This window comes from Chiloscyllium plagiosum, chromosome 45 (genome assembly GCF_004010195.1).
Source record: "Chiloscyllium plagiosum isolate BGI_BamShark_2017 chromosome 45, ASM401019v2, whole genome shotgun sequence".
NCBI classification, from domain to species: domain Eukaryota; kingdom Metazoa; phylum Chordata; class Chondrichthyes; order Orectolobiformes; family Hemiscylliidae; genus Chiloscyllium; species Chiloscyllium plagiosum.
In genome coordinates, this window is record NC_057754.1 from 3,375,851 (window position 1) to 3,385,989 (window position 10,139).

Here is a 10,139-nt window from a genome sequence, read left to right on the forward strand (position 1 = left end):
CAGCGCTGACCCTCCGACAGTGCGGCGCTCCCGCAGCGCTGACCCTCCGACAGTGCGGCGCTCCCGCAGCGCTGACCCTCCGACAGTGCGGCGCTCCCGCAGCGCTGACCCTCCGACAGTGCGGCGCTCCCGCAGCGCTGACCCTCCGACAGTGCGGCGCTCCCGCAGCGCTGACCCTCCGACAGTGCGGCGCTCCCGCAGCGCTGACCCTCCGACAGTGCGGCACGACCTCAGCGCTGACCTGCCGACAGTGTACACTCCCTCAGCACTGACCCTCCGACAGTGCGGTGCTCCCGCAGCGCTGACTCTCCGACAGTGTGGCACGACCTCAGCGCCGACCCTCTGAAAGTAGAAAGCTCCCTTGGATATTTAACTTCAGTAAGTCTGTGGTTTTGTTTTTAGCAGAAGGCATAAGGAAAAGGCAGTGGGTATCTGTTTCTGGGGATGCAATGTTTCAGCATAGATTCAGCAAGTACATTTGCCCACCTTCTCCTGGTGTCCCAGAGATCTATAATATGAATTAAAGTCTGTCAATGGGACATTTGCAGAAGCCTTTCCTTCAGCCATGCACACCAGGCAAAGATTTCAGCTGAATCTTTGTTTATTTACAACCCTAGGGACACATTTCCTGCACTCGCTCAGTTACAACTGCAGTGTTAGCTTCCACATTTAACAAACAAATTGGCTTGACACAGACTAACAGTAAGAATCAAGTTTCCCATTTCTGAGTTAGTACAGTCCTTAATCAATTACAGGAGAGTCAATGTGCAGCATGTCCTAACATGCTGAAAGGACCATCTATTGAGTGTTGAGAGTAAGGACATGGCTGGGGCTGGTCAGCAAATACTCGAAAGCATGAGGGTGTTGAATCATAGAATGGTTACAATACAAAAAGAAGTTATTCTGCCAAGGTGACTGTGCTGCAGAAGTGTCTCAGCCAGTAACATGCTCCTGCCTTTTCCCTCCATCCCTGATACAATTCCTGGTCTGAAGTGTCAAACACATCTGCCACACAGCTACAGTAAAGGTGCTAATATAAGATGTGGCTTATCAAACCTTTCAATGTCATTAATTTTCCTGTTTCTTAAAAATGATTTTGTTTCTTATTTAGACTCCACTTGCGAACGAGTCACTGCCCTTTTCGTGTGCAGCCTAAATTATGGTTCTTTTTGAGATTTGGCATTTTTGTGATTTGTCCTGATAAGTGCAAAATGACAATCTTCACTACTGTGTCTCTTTCCTTCAGTATTTTATAGATACTTAGCGAATTAGTAACGCTAGGTAAACCTCTCGGATGTGTACATCAGATAGATCTGGACAGGGCGTGTGTATGGATGGGTGCTATACATTTCACGGCAGAAGAGCCAGTGGACATTGAGCTACCACCTAGAGGTGCCAATCCTGCGGTATGGCACCCACAGCCTGCCCGCCACAGCCAGCAAGCCCACACCCGTACTCTCTGCTTCAGTGTGGACCCAGTGTGACGGTCTCCTGGCCCGACATTACAGTTTCTCGGCAGAACGTGGTGGTGTCTCGGCCTGGTGTGAGAGACCACACCATTGTGGCATTCTCAGGTGATTCCAGAGCGGGTTCCTGGCCTTGAGGTGAAGCCCAGTGGTCTGTATTCAAGGCACTGTGTGGACTAGAGGCTAGGTACCAGCGTGAACTGGGTTGGAATGACTGAACATTTTATTTCCATCTCTAGTTTATTCCAATGTTGGATTTTTTTACTTATTTCTCAATATTTGTTTCCTAAGAACTCGTACTGAAGATCTGTATGTAGGTACCTGTGGACCTAAGATGGTACCATAGTTGGCGACTTTTCAATGAACTCTGAGTATTTGAGACTAGAAAGCTAATTCAATTCAATTTAAGGATTTCAGGAGAGAGAGGGGAAGAGAATGGAAGTGAAAAAATAGTTTAACCGTCCAAATGATTTGAATGAGGAAGAGGAAGGGTGGGTTAGTAAGTTTCCCAATGACACGAAGGTTGATGGAGCGGTGGATAGTGTGGAGGGCTGTTGTCGGTTGCAACGGAACATTGACAGGATGCAGAACTGGCCTGATGAGTGACAGATGGAGTTCCACCTGGAAAAGTGTGAAGTCATTCACTTTGGAAAGTCGAATCTGATTGCAGAATACAGGGTTAAAGGCAGCATTCTTGGTAGTGTGGAGGAACAGAGGGATCTTGGGGTCCATGTCTATAGATCCCTCAAAGTTGTCAGCCAGGTCTGTTAAGAAGGCGTATGGTGTTAGCTTTCATTAACCGGGGATTGAGTTTAAGAGCCACAAGGTTATGCTGCAGCTCTATAGAGCCCTGGTTAGACCACACTTGGAATATTGTGTTCAGTCCTAGTCACCTCATTATAGGGAAATGTAGATGCCTTAGGTGCAGATGAGATTTACCAGGATGCTGCCTGGACTGGATGGCATGTCTTATGAAGGAAGTTTGAGGGAGCTAGGGCTTTTCTCTTTGGAGCAGAGAAGGATGAGAGATGACTTGATAGAGGTGTACAAGATGTTGAGAAGCATAGATAGAATGGAGCCAGGAACCTTTTCCCAGGGTAAAAATGTCTATCATGAGGGGGCATAGTTTTAAGGTAAATGTTGGAAGGGTTAGGGGAGATGTCAGAGGTAGGTTCTTTACGCAGAGAGTGGTGGGTGCGTGGAATGCACTGCCAGCAGTGGTAGTAGAGTCAGAGACATTGGGGACATTGAAACGACTCTTGGCTAGGCACATGGAAGATAGTACAATGAAGGGTATGTAGGTTAGGCTGATCTTAGAGGAGGATAAAAGGCTGGCACTACATCGAGGGCCAAAAGACTGTGCTGTGATGTACTGTTCTATGTGCAGCAACAGAGCTGCTGTCATGGACAATAAACACATTAGCCTAAAGTTTTAGCCTGCACAAGTTAAACTCAATTGAAAACTTTAACTGTACTCTCCCTGGCAGGAGTCCTCTAAATGGATGAGCTCAGCACAGGCTAATGTGAATTGTGAGGCCCTGTTAAATGGCAGGCGAATATCTCTCCCATCTATTTTAACCTTTTTGTTGACCGTGCTTCTCAATCTTGCTTCAACGTGAGATCGGCTCTGCCACGTTGCAAAGAATTAATCATGTTTTCAGATATTGTTTCCAATTGCCCAGAATCCCCCTGTCACCCCAAACCCAGTCAGGGTTGGCGGGTGTGGGGCAGAGTGTCCCACAGAGGCCTCCAGCGCACCCTCAGCCCTGTCCATGTGCAAATCTGGGCGAGAGGCTGGAATTTTGTTTTACTGGGATCGGGGGAGAGACTGTGCTTTGGGTCCAAGTGGGACCACTTACGGTGAAACCAATTTAACAAAAAATAAATCTGTTATACTTGGGATAGAATGTACTAGTCAAAATGGAGGACCAATATGAAGTACACAAGGAAATTGGACCAGTACTCTATATATGTCAAGCAGCTGTTTAATTGGTTTTTGCCTCTGGATGAGACATGCCCTTCTCCCTTCCTTTCAGTATTGCAAGTGACATCAGATCAAACTCCAGGCCTCATTTTACACAAAAGAAAAGCTGAAAGGAATCTCAAGACTGACATCATCAGAGCTGGTGGATGGGAACTGGGAACGCAAGCGTGGATGTCCCCATGTGGGACGCTTAGAACCTGAAGGAACAGTCCTCAGCTTGACCTCAACGTTGGCTTCACATCCACAGCCAGAGAGTGGTGAACCTGTGGGGCTTGTTACCACAGAGGGCTGTGGAGACAAAGCCATTGAGCATATTTAAGGCCGAGACACAAAGTTCTTGATTTGTAAAGGAATCAAAGGTTACAGGGGAGAAGGCAGGAGAATGGGGTTGAGAAACCTGTCATTCATGATTGAATAGCAGAGAAGACTCACTGGGCCTAATGGCCTAATTCTGCTCCCGTATCTTTGGCCTAATGGCAAGGGATTTAATTGGCTGAAGGATCTGTGTCCAGGCCTCAGGATGCAGGTTGGGCTCTGAGGAAAGTGGGACCCTTGTTAATCCACTTGGATCCTCAGCGTCTTCCCAGAAATCTGGATGGTGGCCTCTCTTGTTGAGATACAGTGCCACCTCTCTACCATTAGATTGAGTTTTGCCATCTCTCTCACTCCCCATTCAAAGTTCTAGTTGAGGCCTTAGGCCTTGCATATTAGGAGCCTTGGCCTGGACCTGAGCAGAGAGCCAGGTGATAGAACAGCAACCTCTGGGCCCTAATAAGCACATGGTGGCCTTAACCCGGTCTTGCCTACAAACTCTAACCCCAACCCTGGCTGTGACCCGGGCCATACACTGCCTTTTCTGATCGGGCCATCTCTAATCCTGCGGTTCCCTTAGCGTTGCCTGATATTCCTGAGTAAATCAGCAATCACAACTCGTTAGAAATTAAAGCCTTAACAGCTTCATCTCGAAAATGTGATATCAATCCACTATTTTGAGAAAACCGCTTGCCGTTTCCAAGAATTGTTCCGAAGCTGCAGACCATCAAATTCACATTTCTGAGCTCCGATTCACTAAATGGATAATGCTTCTGCCCATTAATCCCTTCGATGATTGTTGGGAAGTTTCCTGTCAGTGACAGATTACAGACTAAAGCAGTAAATTCTGCAGCAGCCTTTTTGCCTCCTGTCAGCTTCCTCCATATAGCTTGTCCTTTGTGCACCCCCCCCCCCCCCACCCCCCGACCAGTATCTGCGATCTCTCCACATGAACGATAAAATAAATTGATGATGGAGGTTCCAGCACGTTCTGCATACAATAAGCCAAAGTGTTGGCAAGTTCAGGCTTTTCAGCAAACACCGTGTGCTCACCCTCCCCTCTGGCTCACAAATTGCAAAATTCAGGGAAAATTTCGACAAATCTCTCCCCAAAAGAAAAGCTCTCAGGTGGAGAATTTGTTCACAGTTCTGGGCGCCACTCTTCAGAAAGGAGATGGAGGCACTAGAGAGGGTGCAGAAAAGATTCGGGACACAGTTCCCAGACTGAGGAACTTGAGCGACCTGGATAGACCAGAAGAGAAGCCAGGGTTTTTCTCTCTGGTGTGGAGGAAGCTGAGAGGAACTCTTGTCGGTCCAGCAGAGAGAGAATCAGAATTAACTCTTGGGGTCTGACACAATTCCTCTTCAATCTGACTCCATTTCTCTCCCCACTGATGGTGCCCGACCTGCTGAGATTCTCCACCACTTTCTGCCTTTAGCGCATTTTGAGAAGATTTGTAGCTCAGGTTGAGGTTCTGCATGGAGGTTTGCTCGCTGAGCTGGAAGGTTCGTTTTCAGATGTTTTGTCACCATAGTAGGTAACATTGTCAGTGAGCCTCTGGTGATATGGCCCCAGACCTATAGTCTCGCTATCTGGAACACAAACTTGTAAATTCGCCAAGGAGCTACACCAAAGACTAAAACATTTAGTAGAAGACTCACGTCACTCCATTTACTCCACCCGAGAATTCCTGAAGACCATCAAAGACACCAAGATAAAGGATGAACTAATCGTCTCCTTTGCTGTAATAGCTCTGTTCGCATCCATCAACATCAACCTGGCCAAGGAAACACTGACTACACTATTAGAAGACCCAACAATACATACACCAAACACCACCAACTTCATCAGCAAGGAGAATATCATCAAACTAGTGGACCTATGCTTTACCACCCACTTCACTGTCAACAACAAAACCTACAGACAAACCGACAGAACACCCATGGGATCTTCGATATCAGGGTTCTTAGCAGAGGTAGTAATGCAGAGACTCAAATAAACAGCTCTGCCAATCCAAACTTTGGGTCCGCTACATGGATGATACCTTTGTCATCACTAAATGAAACAAATTAAAGGAAATCTTCAAGACCATCAATAATACCCTTACTGGCATAACATTCACTAAAGAGGAGGAAAACAACAACAAACTGCCATTCCTAGATGTCACAGTAGAGCGAACAGCCAATGGGGAAGTTCAAACCAGCGTCTACAGGAAAACAATACATACAGACCAAATATTGAACTACAGAAGCAATCATCCCAACACCCACAAACGAAGCTGCGTTTGAACATTATTTTAATAAGCCGCCACACCACCACACACTGCAGCACAGAGGAACTATGCAGAGCAGAGGAAAATCACCGACACAGTGTATTCAAAAAGAACGGGTACTCAATGAACACAGTCTGCCAATTTCTCAGCAACAAACCCAAACAAGCAGACAAAACGCGTCCAGAAACCCTAGCCACTCTCCCCTACATCAAAGACATTTCGGAAATAACTGCCAGACTGCTCTGACCCCTTGGCATCATGGTGGCCCACAAACCCAACAACATACTACAACAGCAGCTAATGAACTTGAAAGACCCTATACAGACAACCAAAACTAATGTCATTTACAAAATACCGTGCAAGGACTGTAACAAACACTACATTGGACAAACAGGCAGAAAACTAGCCACCAGCATACATGAACATCAACTAGCCACAAAAAGACATGACCCACTCTCACTAGTATCCTCACATACAGATGAGGAAGGACACCACTTCGACTGGGACAACACATCTATCCTAGGACAAGCCAAACAGAGACATGCGCAAGAATTCTGAGAAGCGTGGCATTCCAACCGGAACTCTATCAACAAACACATTGACTTGGGTCCCATTTATCATCACCTGAGAAAAAGGACCGGACATGACATCATCACCATAAATAACATCACCACAGGAAATGACATCACCAGTCCAAGGAAACCTAAACACATAAACAAAAAACCGGGCATACCACCAGTGCTACATCCGGAGGCTCACTGATGATGTTACCTAGTATGGTGACAAAACATCTGAAAATGAACCTTCCAGCTCAACGAGCAAACCTACCTCCAGAACCTTCAGCTTTTGTTTCAGATTTACAGCATCCGCAGTGTTTTGCTTTGATAAGGCCAAGAAGAGATTCAGTCAAGGTGTTCAAAGCCTTAAGGGAGCTGGGCCAAGTAGATGGGGGTTTGGAGGGGAGTTAGTAAAGGGTCAGGAAACTGATTTGAAGATGAGGAGAAATGTTTCTCGCGCAGCGAGTGGGTAGAATTTAGGGTGTGTTAACCCTGGAGAGGCTTTCTGAGAGGGGATGACATAAAAGTGTGTCAGCCGACCTCCTCCTTCACATTAACAAAGGGACTTGGTTAATTATCCACAAAGCGAGAGGTTAGAGGTGGAAGGGATGTTGGATTGGGTGGGACGCTGCGGCAGCGGTTTGGTAAGATCTAAGTGGCGTCCTTTGTCCTTTATCTCGCAATGAATATAGTTGTATTGAGGTCAGTTCATAGAAGGTTCACTAGATCGGTTCCAGAGGTGAGGCTTATGAAGAGTGATTGAGCAGTTTAGGCTTGATTAGTTTCGAGTTTCGAAGGATGGGGAGACCTAATTGAGGTGTATGAGATGCCAAAGAATATTCAAAGTTTGTGAGAAGATTTGTAGCTCGGGTGCTCGTTGTTGTGGTTCTGTTCGCCGAGCTGGGAATTTGTGTTGCAGACGTTTCACCCCCTGTCTAGGTGACATCCTCAGTGCTTGGGAGCCTCCTGTGAAGCGCTTCTGTGATCTTTCCTCCGGCATTTGTAGTGGTAATCTGCCTTTTCTGGTTGTCATCAACAGATTCAATCAATAAGCACATCGACCTGGACCCAATATACCAGCTGGAACTGACAACGGGAAGAGGCAGGTACGAATCACTATAAATGCCGGAGGAAACAACACAGAAGCGCTTCACTGGAGGCTCCCAAGCACTGAGGATGTCACCTAGACAGGGGACGAAATGTCTGCAACACAAATTCCCAGCTCGGCGAACCCAGCCAAAGAATATTCTCAAAGTAGATGTAGAAAGGATATTTCCTCAAGTGAGGGCAACCTAGAATGAGGGGCTTTATGATAAGAGGGTAGCAGATTTAAAATAGGAGAAATTGCATCTCTCAAAGATTCAGGAATCTGTGGAATTCACTACCCCAGAGTGCAGTGGATGTTGGGACATTGATTACATTTAAGAAGGAGATAGATTTTTTTAAAATTAGTAATGGACTAGATGTTTGGGGAGCAGGCAGGAAAATAGAGTTAGTGCTGAGATGAAATTAGCCATGATCCTGTTGATTGGGCTCGAGGGGGTAAAAAGGCCTACTCCTGCTCCTAGTTTATATGTTCTTGTTCTCCTGTGCTGTGCAGTGACTCGACAATTCTGTAGGTACTCCTGATGAATTGTGAAAACATCAGGCTTGTGTTGGCCCTCCAATAGGGAGGTGAGACGAAAGTGTGGGTGTTGTTTGACCAGATCCTGCTCACTTTCCGATTGTAAGTCACATTGGAAAATGCTGTGACCCGAGAGTAGATTGATTCCTGGCAAACAACCTACTGGGCCCATTTCACAAGATGCCTCAACCTTCCATACCCTAGGACCTTTGTACCCTATCCTTGGAAGTTAAAGCTTGCTCTCGCTCTCCCCCCACTTCAAGAAACTTCATTGAGCCACCTCTTTGACAGAGCTTTGCTCATCTGTCCTGACCTGTAGGTTCATGTCAAATACAATGGCTGATGACACACGAGGGAAGCTAAGTTTTGTTGCTGAGGGGTGCTAGACTGATTCAGGGTTTTGTCCCTGCTTTTTATTCACTCAGGGAGTATGGGTGTCACTCGCTAGACCAGCATCTATTGCCAGGCTCTAAATGTCCCCTGTAGAAGGTGGGGATGACCTGCCTTCTGGAACCACTGCAGTGTGTGTGCTGTAGGGACACCCACAATAACATTGGGAAAGGGAGCTCCAGGATCTCGACCCAGCAACACCAAAGGAATGGTGATATATTTCCAAAATGGTGTGTGGCTTGGAGGGAAACTTGCAGGGGATGGCAATTCCCATGTATCTGCTGCCTTTGACCTTCCTTCCCAGGGGTTGAGAGTTTGATAAGTGTTGTTGAAGGAGCCTTGATAAATTTCTTGAGTGATTCTTTGAGACCATAAGAAGTCAGAACTGGAACAGGGCATTTGGCTCCTCAAGCTTGCTCCACCTTAGTGGGCCGAAGAGCCTGTTCTGTGCTGTACTTTGCACCACTTAGTAGGAACGGGGCTGAACTGACATTCCTGCCTTTTCCCCATATGGCTTGATTTCTCTCCTGATCAAGAATCTATCTATATATCTATTTCAGCCTTAAATATACACAAGGACTCTGCCCTTCTGCTCTTTGTGGCAAGGAGTTCCAAAGACTCTGAACCTCCTGAGACGAGAAATTCCTTCTCACCTCCACCTTAAATTGGCGTCCCTTTCTCAGAGACTCTCTCCCAGGAGGGGAAACATCCTCTCAGCATTTATCCTGTCAAGCCCCTTAAGACTCCTGTATGTTTCCATGAGATCACCCCTCATTCTTCTCATACCTCTGTTACCTCTAAACTCTGGTGGTAGAGTCCCGACCAGTCTAGCTTTTGTTCATAAGACAGTCCCTTCACACCGGGGATCATCGTGGTAAACCTTTTCCAAACTGCCTACTATAAAACGATTTCTTAAATCAGGGACCAACACTGCTCACAGTACTCCAGAAGTGGTCTCCCCAGCACCTTGTACAATTGCAATAAGACTTCCCTACTCATCTAATCCAATGCCCATGTCATATTCCCATTCTGTTAGCCTATTCCCATTTGCATTCTTGTCTAGAATTTAACTGGCCCCTAATTTATTCTGAACAATCTTGGAGATAATTTGTCCCATGCTCATTTTTGAAATTATTTCCATATAAAATGGTAACGAGGCCCCATTCACAGATTTGTAGGGCCAACGCATCATTCCCATCTCTCCTTTTTGTGCTTCCTTTTTCCTGTAATTTGTCCCTTTAACCACTGTTGTCTCATATTTATATTGTAACCTCACCAAATTCCAAATAATTTACAACGCACTGAGAGATTCCAATTAATTCCCACTTCAGAGCAAGTGAATAAATAACCAGTGCACCACTTTCTAATGGTATGGATAAGGGGAGTAAGGCAGGCCCAGATCCATCAAAAATACCATGCTGCTTCTAGTGGTACGAAGTGAAGACGTGGGAGGGCATCATCTCAGGAGGGAGGGGTGTGGGGGCTGGAGGGGTTAAAAGATGGGGAGGGGCTGACAGAGATGGGGAGGGGGGG

General features: G+C 46.4%; 1 protein-coding gene across 5 annotated transcripts in view; it reads left to right on the plus strand.

The window, feature by feature from the left end:
* nudt22 (nudix (nucleoside diphosphate linked moiety X)-type motif 22) overlaps nucleotides 1-10,139 on the plus strand; it is a 41,809-nt gene that overhangs the window by 18,482 nt on the left and 13,188 nt on the right. The window contains exon 1 of one of the 5 annotated variants that reach the window (XM_043682641.1): nucleotides 7,584-7,698. The exons of 3 other annotated variants lie outside the window; for them this stretch is intronic. The gene's annotated coding sequence lies outside the window, so the exon portion shown is untranslated. Of the gene's footprint in view, nucleotides 1-7,583; nucleotides 7,699-7,809; nucleotides 7,874-10,139 lie in introns of those variants that run through there. One more of the 5 variants, XM_043682640.1, reaches the window with a different exon arrangement.